Here is a 20,893-nt window from a genome sequence, read left to right on the forward strand (position 1 = left end):
TGCAGTCCGCACAGACTAATCAGGGACAAACTTTCCGCTTATAGGTATTTTTAGTCTCAAGGAAGTCCCTTTTTTTACCGAAAATCTAGTTTAAATGGAAAGTTTCTTCCCTGATTAGCATGTGCGGACTGCACAGGCTAATCTGGGACGACACTTAACGCACATGTATTATGCCCAGTTTCTCAGAACACGACTCATATCATTGTATGCGGGTATTGTGCTGTTAAATTACGTGTTTTCATTAATATAAAGGATTTGTTTATGCATGTGAATTGCGAAAGGTTGGGGATTCATACACATATTTCATGAGGTTACTTATCATTTTCATTGTTGGAATAATGACATTGAACTACAAAACATCAAAGTAATTTATTGGATGTCTTACAAGAACTCATTAGTGAGGACACACAGTTTTTAGTTAGTAGGAACGTCTTAATTGTAGTTGTAAATAAAGTTATAATTAAATTTGTATGGTGATTTTTTATCATTTTATAATAGCGTAAACATATTTTATTTATAAGTTTCAATGATTCATTTACGAACAAGTGCTATTAAATCGTCGGAATTATAGATTTAATATTACATGTGGTAAAAGCTAAAATTTTATTTTTTATTGCAAAAAACGGTCTAATAGTTGCTAATATCTTTCAATGTGAGAAACATTATAAGGAGAACATTTATTAAGTTAAATAAAATTCAATTATTTAGAACTTTAACAATGCCAATTATGTGACGGAAACTGTAAAATTTGACTTTTTAATCGGTTTTATCCGTTGTATAATAAACTTACAAAATAGGATTTCTTAGCATGCCCTAGTATTCAATATGATGCATTGTATTCCTAATGGGTTTTTTAAATTATTTTCAAGATAAGTGTGATCAAGCCTTAACATAGGGGGTAATCACGTGATAGTCAAGATGGCGACGTCCATGCCGAGGCAAGTATTTTTTTGCCGTTTTATTCCTTAATTACTTGTATTGTTTTTATATGCCATTCACTTTCCAGCCATATCAGCAAGATAGTTACAAGCGTTTATTTCGTATTATTATTCGCTCTATATATCGACTTTACTCGCTGCAAAATTTCTTAGGAAGATGACCTATTACAGCTCAACTAAGAAATTTTGCGGGCAGTAAATTCAAGATATAAGGCAAATTTTAATACGGAATTATCGCTTATCACATTTTTACTGATATGGCTGGAAAGTGTGCGTTATTTTAAAACTACAAAAAAAGAAATTAAGGTATAAAACGACGAAAAATAACTGCCTCGACATTGACGTCGCCATCTTGACTATTGCGTTGTTACCCCCTCTGCTTAAATAATACCTAAAACGTGCACGTTTCAACTTTTATCAGTAATTATATTTAGTCTTGACACATGCATGTTGCTTACTTGCAAATAAGATCGAACCAAGACCGGTGATTGTTAATTATATTTTTTCCTAGTGCCTCTATGAACTATTTTAAAAAGAAATTTGCAATATTATCTAGGTTAAGGAAAAACTCACAGATATGCCGAAACGCCCTTTAAAGGGGCATGTTCACGTTGTGGTAAATTGACACACAAAAAACATTGTTTCAGAATGGGAAATTTACATTGTAGTATATATATTCGTGAGAAAACAGTTATACTGAACATTTACCATGCTCTAATATATCAAATATATGCATCTTTTGACGATTTAAAACCCTGAAAATTATAAAGCGTTGCAATGCGAAACAATGGAATACTTTGAGAGTTGTTGTTGCTATTATATTTTGTGATACTACAAAGATTGATAATATTAATTATAAATACATCACTGATTGTATGAGAACGGATGGCCGAGTGATCTAAGCGATAGACTTTTACTCCAGGGTTCAGTGGCTCGAGCCCAGTTGAGGGTTACTTTTTCTTTATTTAATTTTATTGGAGTTTTTTTGTATCCAATGTTTACATTTATCAATATAAAGTATTTAATGGCAAACTTCAACACATGCATATTATCTGTGAAAAGACCCTTTTAAATCTTAAGTGAACAACTCTGATAATTATGATCAAATACCTAACCAAGTCTTTTGCTTATTATCCATGTATGCTTGTTCATATACAAGATACAAGCATGTTTAAAATATTTGGGTAATAGAGATCTACAAACACTTGGTCTCATTCTAAATGACAGACTGTTTATTGTAGTTTTATACAAACACATACACTCAACAATAACTGCCAGAAGACAGCGCGCTCGACATTTCGAGTGCTTGTCAGTATAACGTAAGCCATCATGGGGAAATTGTTCATGTTTAATAATGTCAAGGTAATATAGTCATATTCTAACTGGAAGAGGACCATAATTGAAAAACATTGATCGCTTATGTTTTAAAGAAGTGGTACATTATAGACGATTCTGAGTTCAGGTATATTTTCCACAATCTATTGAACATTTGTAAAGACATAAAACAAACTCATACGATTATATTTCAAGGTTGAAAGCATAGCTTGGGTGGGATTATTGGACGGTCTTTCAAAAATAAAATAGTCAAAATAAAGGATTTGTGTTTTTATACCATGTTTAAAAAAAATTCTATTTGTGGGGGGAGGGGTGGAGAGGAGGAATAATCTTTTTTTTTTTTGGGGGGGGGGGGGGGTAGATTCTGGGGTGGGGGGCGTAGGGGATGGTTTGGGTGGTATGTCAGGTAAGTGTTGTTTTGTCAAAAGTATGAACCAAATTATGATCCTAAATAAAGAAGTTATGGCAATTTAAGCAAAATTCATTTATTTTACTTGGAATTCAAGGTAATTCAAAGGTGAAATTCAAAGTCAACTTTCCAGGTACAGTACCCCCATGAAAGTAAGAAAGTATTTGAAGTTTGAAAGCAATAGCCTTGATCTTTAGAAGTTAGTGCATCTAAACACAAAATGTAACTAAATATTCAAAGTATCTAAGTCGAAAAAGGGGCCATAATTCCGTCAAAATTGCCAACCAGAGTTGTGCAGGTTGTCTTGTACAGTCCTCTAATGATAGTTAGTGAGTGTTCCAAGTCTGAAATCAATAGCTATGATACTTAAGGAGTAAAATGGACCATAACACAAAAACTTAACCATATTTTCAATTTGCTAGAATAAAAGTGCGTATACCAAATATTCACATTTTCATTTTCTAAGTATAAAAAGGACACATAATTCTTACAAAATGCTTGATACAGTTGTCTGCACAGCTCTTGTTTATAGATTGGGGTCATGTTGGTTAAGAAGTATGCAAAATAAAAAAGCAATATGACAAGGTATATAGAAACTATTTGAGGTTGTACGCAAACTCTAACATAAATTAATCAATAATATGCATATTCTAAGTGGAAATAGGGCCATAATTCTTACAAAATGGTTGTAACAGTTGCCGGCTCTTGTTTATAGAGTTGGGGTCATGTTGGTTAAGAAGTATGCAAAATATGAAAGCAATATGTCAAGGGACATAGACATATTTGAGGTGGTACGCAAACTTTAACATAGATTTATCAATAATATGCATAGTCCTAAGTGAAAAAGGGCCATAATTCTTAAAATATGCTTGTTACCGTTGTCTGCTCTTGTTTATAGATTGCGGTTATGTTGATAAAGAAGTATGCAAAATATGGAAGCATATGTCAAGGGACATTGACAATATTTGAGGTGCTACGCAAACTTTAACATTCCAACGCTCACGGGACGGGAAACGCCGACGCCGGGGTGAGTAGGATAGCTCCACTATATTTATTTCATATATAATAGTCGAGCTAAAATAGCAACATATTATCAATTTATTTATTGATTTCGTTTGATAACGGACTTCGTTTTTAAATAACAATATTTCATGAATACAAATTTTCATTAACACCTGAATACAAAATGGAAACACTAAATAAAGATCTAACGAAAATAGCACAAAACCAAAAGGTTACTACCCACCAAAAATTGTCAAGTGCCAGACATTGATGCATTCATATTAATCTGCGTGTCACCAAGAAGCCAGTGCCTATACTATTTGAAAAACGCTATATAGAAAACTGCTCCTAGAAGAACATTTTTTATTGCGCACATATTTGACACTCCGTTGTCCGACGATAAGAAACATGTCAATAGTCGGGTTCGTTAGGCTATTACTGACGGGATCCACACGTCTGAAACTCAAACAAACGAACCTTTAAATATATTAAAACGTAACGTTTTCATAAATTAACTACACGCGAATGCATTTATTTCATCGTCTCATGCTGTTTCGCAATTCAAATAAAGACGCGTTGGATTGGAGACAAAATAGCTATTTCGTGTACATGTACAGGCATGTATAACACACAATTGAGATTCGATTTCCATGAAAGTTCATTCTATATTGGTAAGTGTACACAAAAATTATATCAAGCATTTAAAATGAATTGTGTATGCCAGTCCATGACACATGTGTGCGTTATATTTGTGGCAGTAAGAATGTTGATGACAGCTATATACTTTTATTGTGACAAATGACCGTTTATTAAAGCCTTTTCGACAGGGTCTAATTACTACACTAACGCGAGACAGACAGATTGCAAAAGCGACGGTTTTACAGCTATGGCATTTAAATGTCGCGGCTTTTAAATTAATCAAAACGTGTGTCCTACATGCACTTGTTTTTGTAAATCATATATAATTATGTTCATGGTGATGTAGTTTTCAACAAAAACAATATTGTTTATTACACGTTTGCAGCATAACTGACAATCGTACAAGAGTCTTGTTCTAATGCTTGATGTAGTGTTCGCATGTAAGTAGTTTCAAAGTAAAGCTTAAAATATAGATAATACACAGACGAAGTTTAAGGTTGATACTCTTATAAAAGATAAAGAAAACGGACTGTTGAGGAAATCATTTATCAGAGCCCCCAACAACATTCTACAACTGCCCACTTGAATCTTGCCGACGAGATAAAAGCATTAAAACGAGATACCGATATAGGGAGGACTTTCGAAGCGCAACATGTCGGGCATAAGCGACACAATCCGAGTGACTTGAGGTTGGGATGGCAAGTACTCCTTCATAGTCCGCTTCTTCTCTGCAACATTTTATGTCATAGTAGTGTACAATCAATCTCGCGAAAAACTGCTTCGTTACGACCGCGTCGGCAAGACGCTTGTTTGCAGCATAACTAATACTTCCAATGTGGTGGGTCATTTCAGTCAATATTTTATCGTTATAAAACAGTGGTTATGCCAGTAAAGGATGTTCAACAGGACTTAAACAATTTTGTAAAAAGAATCTAGCTACAAAATTAGGAGCGGGTGGCGTAAATCTTGAAATTTGAGAAACTTATTATTGCCTTTTTAAAACATACTATTTCTGAGACCAAGAAACGATGAAATACTAGGACCTTTTGATATGCATGTCAATTCTACATTCATTTAAATTCTAAAACACTTTATAAATATAGTAATGTTGCTTTAATATTATGCGTAAATTAATAAATGTCGCATGTTGCAGTAGTAAAAACAATAATTGCATTATGTTTACTTTTATTAACGAATGTTCGGTCAATTTTAAGGATTCAAACTATTATTTAATATACATCTTTTTTAACAATATTTCTTTATAACACAACGATACTATTCTAAAACATAGCGATAGACACAAACCAGGGTTATAATACGAGTAGAGGACCACAGTGGCGGGGCGAACACCGATTACATAGGACAACCTCCGGGCATCAACATCCACACATACCGGCTTGAACGGAATCTACACATTGATAAAGCATAGCTATTAAAACATATACGTAAAAGGAATATACTTTTTTAACATATGTGTAATGAAAACCAGTCTACATATAAATGACAGAAAAATACTTCAATTTTCGATGTACACGATTAACAAACATTTTGAATCATAACCGGAGTCGATATGAAACCCTCTAACGTAACTCGTACACAATTTAGTCAAATGACACTTAAATTATGTCATTGATTATAAAACAAGTTATGCATAATATATAAATCCTGAATAGCAAAAATATTTAAAATATCGGTTTATTTAAAGATTATCTTAAATCGATGTAAGGAAAATGCGTTTTAACGATTTTCATTGATATTTAAGCAAAACACCGTTTACAAACACAGCGTTAAGAATACCTTTTACATTCAAAACCTGTGTGGTGTAGTGGTAGAACGTTAGCTTTTGTCTGTTTCCTTGTTATTTACATTTTTAGAAAATATTCATGATATAACAAGTAATAAAAATAATCAATTAATGGAGTGAATATTGCTTAAAATTCGAAAACCTAAATTCATTGAATGACATTTTTTAATACGAAAACCTGTTCATAAGTACCCCAAGAAAACAACAACGTATATTGACACCGCAAATGAAGATCATTTTAGTTAAAAATGAACCTGCATGTGAAATTCGAAAAGGTCTTCATACTAAGGCAAAAATCAAAAGTCAAGTATTCAATTAAGCGACATATTGTACTGACGATCAACTGCATGTACATGAATATCTACCGCATTAAAATAAAGTATAAGTCTCCCGCCAGCAAGCTCATTCCCTTTAAGATTGCCTGTAACGTCGACCTTGTCAATTTCTGGTTCAAAACCGGAAATAAATCCGACGTCCATAATGGCCATATTGCTTCCACTCTGGGGAAAATCGTACCTTAGAGATCACAGGAAATGTCTGTTTTTTGTCTCAAAATTATTTGGATGTAACATGAACATGTAAGTTTATCATATTCGATTATATATTTCTACACATTATTTCACAAATCATATTTACTGTTGTAATGTTTTTTAAACCATTTTACTCACTAAATCTATGAAAAATATACTGTTTTATCTGTAAGAACGTGTGTATCAACAAAATAACACCCAAGGGGTACACGTAGATGTAGTTCCACAACTTGGTAATACAGTAGAACGTGCTTTAAATTATATAATTGTTGTGGCTTTCTTCGTCTTTGTTTCGTTTTGCATAGCATGTGGAGGTGTTATTTTGTTCGCAGTACTAAACGTTTATAATACTTGGTACAAAAAAGGTAAACCAAGTTTTGAGGGAACGATTTGCTTTGGTTTTGGTTTCCAAAGCTACGCTGACTAAACGTTTCTTATTTGAGCATTAACCTAGCATTGTCTACATTAGAGATGCAGCCTTTTACTTACGACGCACACACCTATGGGATACCAAAGGGGTCGAAACTTTAACTTCTGCTCGAGCAGAAAAAAATGCTGCTCGAGCAGCATTTAAATGCTGCTCGACCAGCAAAATACTGCTCGAGCAGCAAATTTACTGCTCGACCAGCATTTTTTTCTGCTCGAGCAGAAAAATCCTGCTCGACCAGCATTTATTTTTAGATTATGGCATTAGCCAATCAGAACTCTTGTTATATTTGCCATTTGGTGCAAAACTGGCTTGTTTGGAAAAAATGGCTGCCGCCGTGATGGTGCCTTTTTCACATCTTCTGCAAGTTTATGTGACGATCTGTTTAAAGTTTAACATTGACACGCGGTAAGTGCTTTATATTTTGGCTGCAAACTAGTCGATCAAAAAATTGTTGCCATTCGCTTAATGAGAAAATCGATCATAAATGTCTAACGGCTGTTAAAACTTTTGCGAAAATCACGACGATGACTGATAAGAATTGGTCAATGGGTGGGTTCTCTGTTTCTATCGATTTACTTTCTTAATGATTCTTAATTATTGCTTCCGACACAGGTGCCGATAACCTGTGATTGTGCCTTTCTGGTTAACATTGTTTACGTTCTCGTTCTCCCCATATATGTATATCTGCTGTCCTAACTTTTACAATTATCCAAAATATCATGTCTGTTAACCAGTTCTCAGTGCCCCAGATAAGCTGCGTATCTGCGTCTTTCACCCTATTAAAATATTTAAAAATGCAAAGAAATACAATATCATGAGTATTGAAAACGCAACCAATTTGACTTTTACGCAAATTCGTTTAATTAACGATACAAAACTTCGATTAAAAATGCTATGCTCATTTTAGGTATTTTCTCTTTTGAATTATTATCATAACGCGGTGACGCTTACACTCAGCAAGCTTAGCAAACGGTCATAGTTATTCAAACACTATGAGTTTTCAATCTGACCTAATTCGTCGCTCATTGTGCATGTATTTGTAAAGCGTCTGTAGTTTCAGTTTCTATTACGATGCGAAATAAAAATAGCTAAGAGAGGTCGAAAGACGTCCGAGATTGTTGCGCCAAAATATCAGCTGATCGCAAACTTTTTCGAATCAAGAAAGCAAGAGCCAACAAGTGCCGAATCATTCGTGTTATCGATTTTGTTAGAAACTGTGCATACAGCATTTGAGTTGACATCCAAAAAACATGATGGAAAGTCTGTGACTTAACAAATCTGTCAAAAGTATAAAAAGGCATGTCATTGGTTAGAATTTCTCGACATTTTTAAAGTTTATATCATGGACAGTTTCAAGGATTAAAGATGTTACGAAACATCAGTTAATTAAAATGTATGATGATAGTTTACAGTTCTATTGAATCAATACAAGTGTGCAGCGTCAACGGAAGTAAATCAGCAATTATTTAAAGGTATGCATTTTTATTACTCATTTCACTCTATATGAAGAATGGAATCACCCTATTTTTTAAAATCAATGGTTGAAAACCCAATTTTCCCAAATAATTATCTGGGGCACTGAGTTCTCGAGGACTTTTCTCAATTTAAATGTACATTATTTTTCACCGAGGCCTATTAGCTTGTTCAAAGCTAACAACAGGTAAAATGTGAGTTGTGTCTGAATTACAAGTTGTTTAATTTTTCATATTGAAATGTTTACAATTTACTATTTATTGAATAACTTGGCAGTGCATAATTAAGTTCTGGGATGTTATTTTCAGCTCTGAACTGCGAAAAAAATGCATAATAATTACATTGGTGGCACTATACTGTAATGAGTTACCTTTCATTACACACTCATTTTAACCATGGCATGCTATTGTACAACATGTCTTGACGGAAATAATTTCGATAAAAAATATTTGCAGGAAATAATTTTTCCATTGCGAATCGTTTGTATCTTTTTATCTTTATTCTGAAATGCCCCTCTTAAGAATAATGTCATGTATAGCTGGTTTAGAATTAAGGATGATGATATGTCCTAACAGCATTTTGTCATGTCATTTACTGTACTTCTTAACCTACATGTATTTGAATATTCAGTCCCCATGTAACTACGCCCATATGTTGTGGACATTTTCATACAAGAATACAAACAGGAATATGTATTGGAGTTTGCTGTTTAAATTTACAGTCAATCGGAGGGTAACAGGTTTGTTTTTAACCAGAAGTGAGGAACTAAACGCAATTGGCAGGGAAAAAAATATCTCTTTATACCACTTAAGTATATTTGCATCACAGGAGCTCTGGTGTCATGAGGTTGAGGAAACTAGTGTTGAATCTAAAACATTTAGCATCATGGACTCAAAAGTGTGAAGCCAAGTCAGACACCGCAAAATGTAAAATAATCTGTCAGATGTTTGGTCTGACAGGCTACAAAATTCTGTCAGACTGAAGGATAATTTCTGGATTCCACTTATTAGCATACCTGATAATAGCATATTTCTGTAATTAGCATATAGCAGTGCTCCAGATAACATGTGTAAAGGCGTAAAAACGAATAAAATTTCTTAAATAACGATTTAGATTTAAAATCTTTGCATAAAGTTACGCATTGAAAAAATAAAACACAAATTCGACATTTTCGAACGTGCGTAAAACTTCCAGTAGCAAATTATATATGGTAAACATTTCATCCCGGTTCTGACATGTCGAGGCGCTCAATTAAAACTACAGCTTTAAGTCAACGTCACTTTGCTGTTAGGAAGGGCCACACTTAAGAACGGTCGAAAGGCCAAACAGTCTCGATTCTGTTCTCCTGGTATTACAGGCGAGTCATTACTGTTTATTGTACCTTTTTAATTACACTTATCGTAATTTTTATTCACAAGTAATAAACAATATACCTATTCAAAATGTCATTAAAATTAAATGTTAAATATATATTTTTGATATGACTTTAACGGCGACCAAAATGCCATTATGACCTAAGCCGAATTGACAGTTACTGTTTTAAATAAAAAATCAAAATGTCCAACCGAAGCGGTGTATCGAAGCGTGGAAGGCAAAAAAAGCAAGATGAGCAAGATAGATGTGGGGTCTTTTGAGCCAGAAAAAGCTGTCCGATTATGGGAAAGCAAGAAACAGAAAAGAAAGCCAGGCTTTTCCAAGACTATAAACCAAAATGTTGGATTGTTGATGTGTCAAAAACAATGCATAACAATTATTTGGTAATATAGTGTTAAGAATTAATTTTATAAATAGGGGGTAAAATAAGAATTAATTTGTGAAATAGGGAGTAAATAAGAATTTGACCAAATTTTTATCTGGAGCTCTGATATAGAATGTCAAAGCACAGATTAATTCTTAAATTTTAATGTATTTTTATTAACCAGGTTTTCCGAAGGAAAAAACTGGTTATTAGATTGGCGAATGCGGGCGGGCTGGCTGGCTGGCGGGCTGGCTGGCTGGCTGGCGGGCTGGCGGAACAAGCTTGTCCGGGCCATAACTATGTCGTTCATTGTCAGATTTTAAAATCATTTGGCACATTTGTTCACCATCATTGGACGGTGTGTCGCGCGAAATAATTACGTCTATATCTCCAAGGTCAAGGTCACACTTTGAGTTCAAAGGTCAAAAATGGCCATAAATGAGCTTGTCCGAGCCATAACTATGTCGTTCATTGTCAGATTTTAAAATCATTTGGCACATTTGTTCACCATCATTGGACGGTGTGTCGCGCGAAATAATTACGTCGATATCTCCAAGGTCAAGGTCACACTTTGAGTTCAAAGGTAAAAAATAGCCATAAATGAGCTTGTCTGGGCTATAACTATGTCATTCATTATGATATTTTAAAATCATTTGGCACATTTGTTCACCATCATGGGACGGTGTGTTGCACAAAAGAATCACGTCAATATCTCCAATGTCAAGGTCGCCACGACTAAAAATAGATTTATTTTAAAACAAACTTACAAAGGGTGTTAATTTTGTTTGTTCATTTAAAAAGTTCAGTTTGAGTTGTCTCCCTTTATCAGATTTTTTTTCACAATGAAAACCTGGTTTTGTGACAATTTTGTCCCTTGTTCTTCTATTAATAGCATAATTTTTAACCCCAATATTCAGAATTCACTTAAAGTCTTTATAGCATAGAACATTCTCAGAATGCCAAGAAAATATGCTTTAAATCTGCAAAAATATGCTCAAATGCAAATGCAAATACCTTAGAATACAATTCCATTTGATAAATAGTTATCTTAAACATCAATCATATACAATGTTGAATTTAAATTTCACTTTGACAATCAATTATTAACAGATTTGACTTATTGTATGCCCCCAGTTGCTATATTTATGCTAAAATGTGTGTTCCTGTTAATAGCATATTCCTGTTATTAGCATAATTTTTGCTGACATGGTATGCTAAGAACAGGAATCCACTGTAGCAACATATTAATCAAGAATTATGGTTTGAATCCGTGAACTATTATTTTTTATGGTGAAAGAAAATCTCCATGGCGCGTTTTCAAAAATTCCTAATCAAGCTTGATAAAAGAACACACAGAATAGCAAATTTATTACAGCGCCAACTTCAGGGTAAAAATGATTGATTTTTTTTATATTCCTTAAAGACAAGTGCCGCATCATGTCCTATGGGTGATTTAAAAAATAATGAAGCCTAAATAAAAATGCATTTATTTTCTTACCATTACAGGTTTTTTTTATCTGATTTTGAGGAAAGGGCCTGGCATTTTTTTAGGGGAAAAAAATCGCGCGAAAACGCCAGATTTTTTGGGGGAAAATCACACGAAACGCCGGATTTTGGGCAAAATAAGGAAAGTCTTAAATAATCAATTAAGCATATTTTACTGTTTTTAAAACAAATTCAAGAAAACAGAAAATTTAATTATGCAATATTTTTCTTTTTTCTACACTGGATCAGATTAACTTATATATTGAAAGGTTAAACAAAAAAAAAAATTTTTTTTGGAGGGGAAAATGAAATCTAGGGGAAAATTTACCAGCTGAGGGGAACAAAAAATCGGAGGGGAAAGGGCCGATGATCGGCGGGTCACAAAGAAGGGGAAAAAAACCTGCATTAAGCATGTTTGAGTTCTTTTTCTATCTTACAGAAGTGTTTCCATGTGAATAACTTAAATGTGAAAATTCTTCTCATAATTTGCTTCATTTACAAAATATATTGAAAAATATCCTTAAAATTGCCCCAAGTGTACTGGTTTTGCGTGACATTTTATGTAAAAGGCAATTTTCAATTCTATACTTCAATAAAACTTTCAGAAATATTAGGTATTGCCATCATTAAATGAATATAAAAATGCATATGCTTTAAGAAAAATAAAACAATGCTTCTAACTTAGGTTGATATCTCTTGTAGCAAGTGTTCAAAGCAATGATGTTCTTGTCAATTTTGTGCCACAATTTTCAACTCTCTTCACGTATATTAAGAGGTGGCATCATAAAGTGCTTCAATATTTATAGGCAAAAAGTGTCCCAAGTGTACATTTTGCAAGAAAGTTATTTTAAATTTTTCATAAGATAGAATTTTCAATGTTTTACATCATTTTCTTCAAACCATTAATGTTTATCACTAGATGTACTGAAAATTTGATGCCAAAACCTTGTGAACTTTTTTTGCAAGACAAATATCGCATTGTCCCAAGTGTACGAAATTTTTATCATGTTTGATGAACAGGTGATAGCTTTTAAAAAATAAACAAAGGCACCAATTTTCTGGAAAGAAGTACACAGAAGGGTGTAATCTCCAACAGAAAAAGGTGGTTTCTTCACTATGGGGGTGAACTACTCTTATTATATGGGTATGTCTCCATATTTTGTCTTCAGAAGAAAAATATAAGCATATAAATGATAATGTGTGGGAACTAGGGAAGTATATTTGACTTTACCATAACATTATTACAAAAATGCATTTCCTCTTCTCAAATTAATGTCAATTTTAATCAAAATGTTTCTCCAATAATCTTCAATGTTAGCCTGAAGTTGGTTAACAAATGTTGTAAATGTACACTTGGGACACAAAATAAATGTTTTTCTTATAAACCTCCAGAAAGTGAAAACAAACTTACATTATAGCAGAATTAATGATTAAATTTCGATTTAATAAAGCATTCAAAAGCAACTGAAAAAAAAAGCCAAAATAAAAGTTGAATATGGTCAAATGTCAAATATGATTGATGACAAAGTCTTTCAGACACTTATAATTAAACCACGCAGACTGTCACCCTTGTGGTACAATTCCTACACATCTAAACTAAAAACCATGTTAAAACCTTCGATAAACAAAGGTACAGCACTTATTATTATTTCATTCATTTTTAATGACACATTACCTAAATATATAGAGGATATATTGTATTACAGAGGAAGGTCAAGTAAGAGGACATCGTGTTTAATGTATAAAGTATAAAAAGAACAAGGTCTAATTTATAAAGAACAAGGTCCAATATATAGAGAATATAATGTTTAATATATAGAGAGCAAGGTCTAAATATAGAACAGTGAATTATATGTGTGTTGTTATGAGAAAACTGGGCTTAATTCATGTGCGGAAAGTCTAGTCCCTGATTAGCCTGTGCAGATTGCACAGGCTAATCAGGGACGAGACTTTCCGCTTTTACAGTATTTTTAGTTTGAAGGAAGTCCCTTCTTACCGAAAATCAAGTTTAAGCGGAAAGTGTCGTCCCTGATAAGCCGGTGCGGCCTGCACAGGCTAATCTGGGACGACACTTTACGCACCTGAATTTAGCCCAGTTTTATCAGAACAAGACACATATTATAGAAAACGAGGTCAAATATTATAAAAAAATATAAACATGTATCATAAAAAAGAAACTTCACATATATTTGAAGGCCATCCTATATTTTGATAAATCAGAGTTTTTACTTTAAGATACACTGCTTTGAGGCCAGGAAAAAAACTTTTAAGAGTATAGTTTTGAAAAATATGTGTTAAAAAACATGAAAATTTCAATTCTTCCATATTGTTTTTTTAAAACACTTCTGATTTTGTATTTAAATTTTTCTTAAGAACATACTGCATGTTGACAAAACACACAAAATATTGATAACATGTTTTAATGGGATTTTATTAAGTGCAAAAGACATGTACATTAATAAAAAAAATTCAAAACATTTGGTTAACATCTTTTGTTGTGAAAAAGTGATCACATCTGACAGAGCGGCCCTACTCATTTATAAAACTTGAACCCTTTGCAATACAAACAAAACTGTTGCCATAACTTAACATCTAAAATTTGAGAAAAGTTTTCATTTAGGTTTCATTATCCCCACGCTTTTCGGAGAAAAAGTAGGGATATTGTGGTTATCTCCGTTGTCCGTCCGTCCTGGCCACTTTCTCCTCCTACACTTTAAGCACTAGAACCTTGAAACTTACACACATGGTAGCTATGAGCATCTGTGCGACCCTGCACTATTTGGAATTTTGATCTGACCCCAAGGTCAAAAGTTATGTGGGTTTAGGTGGGGCCGGGTCAGAGATTTTTACTCATTTTTATGCCCCCGGATCGAAAGAAAGGGGGTATATTGATTTTGGCCTGTCTGTCATTGTGTGTGTGTGTGTGTGTGTCACAAAACTTTAACCTTGGTCATAAATTTTGCAATATTCAAGATAGCAACTTGATATTTGGCATGCATGTGTATCTCATGGAGCTGCACATTTTGAGTGCACCATACTACACTGAATGTCTTCAAATTGATACTGAACCTCTCTTATGGCAATACGGATAATCTCAACTACCGGTATGCATGGCCCCATTACCAACCCTGGGGTGCCCCGCCCACATTGGCCACGCCCACCCAAAATTGCCTTTTACTATAATTTCTTCATTTCTACACCGATTCACTTCAAATTGATACTGAACCTCTCTTATGACATTATGGTTAATCTCAACTATGCATGGCCCCATTACCAACCCTGGGGCGCCCCGCCCACATAGGCCACGCCCACCCAAAATTGCCTTTTACTATAATTTCTTCATTTCTACAACGATTCACATCTAATTGATACCGAACTTCTCTTCAATGCGTTCAATTTCAACTATGCATAGCCCCATTACCAACCCTGGGGCACCCCTGGGTCAAACATGCGGCGTGGGGATACACGTCGGCCTCTGACGCACCATTTCTAGTTTAATATTTTTGAAATCACCCATTTTTGTGTAAAGTTTGGAGAAAAATCAAGAAAAACATATTTTAACAATGAAATACATTTAAGTTGTTTGATGATATTTTCATGTATTTCAAATACCCTATTTGTACCCATTGAAAACCTTTAAAACTTTAATTTGCATTGTTATTTTGTGTTGGGCTTGAAGAAAAAAGATTGATCTGTATGCAAATGTTTACATTAAATCTCACAATCATAACAATTTCCAATTTATCGACAGTGGTGACCGGGTTTTATCATTATTATATGATTATTAGTGCTTGTGATCATATTTCAGATGCCCAGGGGCCTTTATGGTTGGGTTAGAGAGGGGTGCTCCCTCCCTTCCTGAATTGATTTTTAGCTCCACTGGCCAAAGGCCAGTGGAGTTTATGTCATGGTCCTGTGTCCGTCATGCGTGCGTCCGTCCGTGCCTGCGTGCGTGCGTCCGTCAGTTTATTAACTTTTCCTTTAAACATCTTCTTCTCCTAAACTACTGGTCCAATTCTGATGAAATTTCTCAGTAATGTTCCTTGGGTGAACCTCTTTTAAATTTGTTCAAATTATGCGCCTGGGGTCAAATTTGACCCTGCTCTGGGGTTACAAAATTGAACATATGCTTATATAAGGCCTATTTTGTGAAATCTTTCAAAATCTTCGCATCCATAACCATTTGGCATAGGGCTATCGAATTTGGTATGTAGAGACATCTAATAGTCCTCTACCAAATTTGTTCAAATTATGCCCCTGGGTTCAAATTTGAAACTGCCCCGGGGGTCACAAAATTTAACATATGCTAATATAGGGTCTATTTTGTGAAAACTTTACAACTCTTTTTGTCCATAACCATTGGGCCTAGGGCTACCAAATTTGGAAGATAGTGACATCTTATAGTCCTCTACCAAGTTTGCTCAAATTATGTCCCTGGGGTCAAGTTTGACCCTGCCCCGAGGGTCACAAAATTGAACATATGCTTGTATGAGGCCTATTTTGTGAAAACTTAAAAAATCTACTTGTCCATAACTGTATGGCATAGTGCTACCAAATTTGGTATGTATTGACATGTATTAATTCTCTTCTTAGTTTGTTCAAACTATGCCCCTGGGGTCAAATTTGAAACTGCCCCGGGGGTCACAAAATTGAACATATGCTTATAAATGGCTAATTTAGGGTAAACTTTAAAAATCATTCTTGTCCATAACCATTGGGCCTAGGGCTACCAAATTTGGTATAAAGTGACATCTTATAGTCCTCTACCAAGTTTGTTCAAATTATGCCTCTGGGGTCAACTTTGACCCTGCCCCGGGGGGAGGGGGGTCACAAAATTGAATAAACGCTTATAAAGCGCCTATTTTGTGAAAATTTTAAAAATCTTCTAGTTGAAAACCATTCGGACTATGGCTACCAAATTTGGTTTGCAGTAACATCTTATTGTCCTCTACCAAGTTTGTTCAAATTATGCCCTTTGGGTCAAATTTGACCCTGACCCGCGGGTCACAAAATTGAACATTATATACACTTCTTTCTTGCTTATTTCGTGAAAACTTTTAAAATATTCTTGTCCTTAACTCTCGGATCTAGGGCTACCACATTTTGTATGTAGTGAGATATAGTAGTTCTCTATGTGTCCAATAATTATGTTGATGAAGGTGGCAGTGGTAATGACTTGATATGTCTGTGAGATATGAATGCCAAAGTCTTCGTTTTACATAACATGAATTTTTATGTAAAAGTGGTGGTTCTTCATAAATTCTACATGTTCTTTGTAAATGATGACCTCTACAAAGTTGTTCCAGGAGTACCATATTGCCTGACAATCTTTTGTTTTATTGTTAACTTAAACTTGATTCTAGCATGCCACTATACTTCTTTGAAGTAATTTGAGCAAAGTTCTCACTGTTTAGTAATGTATACATTGTTTAAGGTACATTTTAATTTCACATTTTGTAGGTGGACTTCAATATGTATGATCTACTTATGCTGCCACAATGTAAAGGCAACAATCACTGGGTTTTGCTGGTTGCAAGTGTTATGTTCAGGACTGTAACCATTTACGACTCGTTGGGTGGTAACAACAAGGCCTTGTTCGATTTGTTCTGGTAAGGTTCAAAGCTGTAATTCATTTTTTGTCTTACCTGCTTGATATAGCAGTCACAGTAGCAGTTGGTGTATGTGCATTTTATGTGTGTCTCTGAGCTTATCCAAACTGTGATTCGATAATTGAATATGCCATTTTTAATATAGCTTACCACATATGTTCTCCATGTAGAGAAGCTGCAGAGCATGCGTTAACAAGAGATCAAAGGTCACATTTAGGGAGCTTTTTTGGCCAGTTCCAGTTATCATTCATCAGGCAATATAGCAAACAAGATATTCAAAAAACTTTGTAAATCTTATTTGTTTTTAACCAGGTTTTCCGAAGGAAAAAACTGGTTATCTATATTTGGATTTTTATCTTAAATATTAACTTGTAATGAGCACCAACACTTAAAAAATGATATAAATATATATAAATATATATAAATTTAAGCTTGCTTTCTTAGTTCATTCTTATTTATTATTGTGTCCTATCTCTCACACTTATGTGTTTCAAATAATGTGTTAATAGATTCACATATAAATATATGTTTGAAAACTGATTACCAAAACAATTTGGTATAGATAAAGTACCGCTTAAGTATATAGGCACATGATTTTTTTGATTTTTACCAACAAAATATTTGTTGCAGCCAGTTCATGTGTCAACGAGCGCAAATTGTGAAAGATGGCTTGGAAAAAATCAGTTCAGAGTTAAAAGCGCCACCTTGCAACAAACAGCGCCACGGAAACAGCTGTGGAGTGTTTGCATTGATGGTAATAAATAAGCTTTATATTTCTATATAGGTGTCACTTTGTCGTACTGTCGGTCGGTCTGTCTCGAAATTTCATCCGATCTTCACCAAACTTGGTCACAAGTTGTATCTTGATGATGTTTAGGCCAAGTTTGAATATGGGTCATGCTGGGTCAAAAACTAGGTCACGGGGTCACTGCATTAACTTTTATTCAACAAAATAATGGGAGAATGTAGAATATAATCATCGTACCTTTCTGTTGGTGCATTGGTTTTTAGAGCCTTGCATTTTCTTATAATTTATAAAGGACATGATATTTCATATGTATTATCATAACCTGAGGATCAAACTGTGTTATAGAGTCTTTTGTCAAATAACCCTGAAAAAAGGTTAAACAAGAAGATAACTCATATTTTAATTTATTAATGTGTCATATAATGAAAAAAAAGCATTCTCTTTGCTCCATTATATTGTTTTGTATGAAAAGTTGTTTTTCAGTGTCTTAATGTGATTGTATATTTATGATGCATAAAACATGAATACTTTTCACTGTCAAACTATCGTTCTTGCAATTTTATTTTCAGAAATACTATTTTTGTTGAACACTTAATCTAGTGAATATATATGCTTTTCTTATTGCAAACAACTGTTGTTGTTTTTATGCCCCCCTTCGAAGAAGAGGGGGTATATTGCTTTGCTCATGTCGGTCGGTCTGTCGGTCCGTCCACCAGGTGGTTGTCAGACGATAACTCAAGAACGCTTGGGCCTAGGATCATGAAACTTCATAGGTAGATTGATCATGACTTGCAGATGACTCTTATTGATTTTGAGGTCACTAGGTCAAAGGTGAAGGTCACAGCGACCAGAAATAGTAAAATGGTTTTTGAATGATAACTCAAGAACGCATACGCCTAGGATCATGAAACTTCATGGGTAGATTGATCATGACTTGCAGATGACCCTAATTGATTTTGAGGTCACTAGGTCAAAGGTCCAGGTCACGGTGACCAGAAATAGTAAAATGGTTTCCGGATGATAACTCAAGAACGCATACGCCTAGGATCATGAAACTTCATGGGTAGATTGATCATGACTCGCAGATGACCCCTATTGATTTTGAGGTCACTAGGTCAAAGGTCAAGGTCACAATGATCCAAAATAGTAAAATGGTTTTCGGATGATAACTCAATAACGCATACACCTAGGATCATGAAACTTCATAGGTAGATTGATCATGACTTGCAGATGACCCCTATTGATTTTGAGGTCACAAGGTCAAAGGTCAAGGTCACAGTGACCCGAAATAGTAAAATGATTTTCAGATGATAACTCAAGAATGCTTTTGCCTAGGATCATGACACTTCATAGGTACATTGATCGTGACCCGCAGATGACCCCTATTGATTTTCAGGTCACTATTTTAACACAAGTATGAATGACTTTTACTTTATTTCCAGACTGCCAAATGTTTGGTCATGAAAAAGCATCCCACAATGTTGTGACAGGCCCATGATTCAGTTTATCGAGACTAGTCGTGAGAAGCAGACTTCTGATTCCTGGAGTGCGGCAAACATATCTGTGCGACTCGATCACTCCACTGTAAAGACCCGCACTGCATTAAAATGGATATTATCAATATGTGTTGTTGCTCGAAAATATGTTTGTGTAGCAGGAAGTGCTTTGGGCTCGATTAATCTGAGAACTCAACAAAATATTAATAAAATCCTTCTGTGCCTTTTAGTTCTAAAAACAGAAGTAGCCAGTTGGTATTACACATCTCCTAAACAAGTACAGCACAATAAAACTTAAGATGTTATAATCCTAAATTTTTATAACATCTTTATATCCACACAAAAATATTGATGATTGTGGTGCTCAGATTGCAAAACCACCTGTTTGGCAAAAATAATGCAGATGGTCAGATTATGATAAGTGCAAGAAAAAAAGAATAACTCTGGAGATAATAATTGATATGATAATCATTGCTTGACAGAATCACAATTGACCTAGATATTTATTTATGTAGTGGTGTATTTTTCAATGAGTGCCTTAAGATTCCAAAAACATATTGACTTAAAATAAATAATCCCGATGGGGTAAATGACTTATCATTTCATGTTCATGAACCGGCTTTAAAATACTTTGTAGACTTATCTGCTAGGCGGTGAGGACTTTTAGACCACCTGATAAACTTCAACTTTATTTGCCCTAGTTCAGTAACCGACTAAAGATATGCTAACATAATACTGATGACTGATGAGTCTGTTGTGTCTTATATTCTCATTGCTACTTAAAATATTAAGTCTATTTCAACGTTTAGACTAATAATAAGCAAATTCGTTAAATTGATATCCCCGCCAAATAAATTTTGATTATTGATGGGTGCAGAACTAACAGAAAAGTTTATTTGAAGGGTTGTACCCTTATCTCACTTATTTAATAGTAACAACATAAAAAAACAATTGGCAATAACTCTTATTTAAGAAAGTGCAGGGTTATAGATTGTGTGCATGACACCTCTCCTCATTGATATCTTAACGTCCATTAAATTTCATCTTTAAATCGTGTATAGTATCTGTGATATAGTCCTGTAAAGTAACATCAGACATGTACATATGTACATGTACTAGGGTTATGTTTGTTGTGCATGGCACTTATTCTCATTGACAATTATACACCCATGAAATTTCATGTTGAAATCTTGTATTTATAGTTTCTGAGATAAAGCCCTGAAAAGTTACATCATACAAAAACAACAAAGGGCAATA

The 20,893-nt window shown here is 34.3% G+C and overlaps 1 long non-coding RNA gene across 1 annotated transcript; it reads left to right on the top strand.

Annotated features, from left to right (window-relative positions):
* Positions 1–7,314: 7,314 nt before the first annotated feature.
* LOC127878999 (uncharacterized) lies at positions 7,315–19,852 on the top strand. The gene is made up of 4 exons (XR_008048879.1): positions 7,315–7,492; positions 17,244–17,392; positions 18,023–18,146; positions 19,583–19,852. It is a non-coding gene; the product is annotated as an uncharacterized LOC127878999 (long non-coding RNA).
* The last annotated feature ends 1,041 nt before the right edge of the window (positions 19,853–20,893 follow it).

Source organism: Dreissena polymorpha, chromosome 4, assembly GCF_020536995.1.
Source record: "Dreissena polymorpha isolate Duluth1 chromosome 4, UMN_Dpol_1.0, whole genome shotgun sequence".
NCBI lineage: Eukaryota > Metazoa > Mollusca > Bivalvia > Myida > Dreissenidae > Dreissena > Dreissena polymorpha.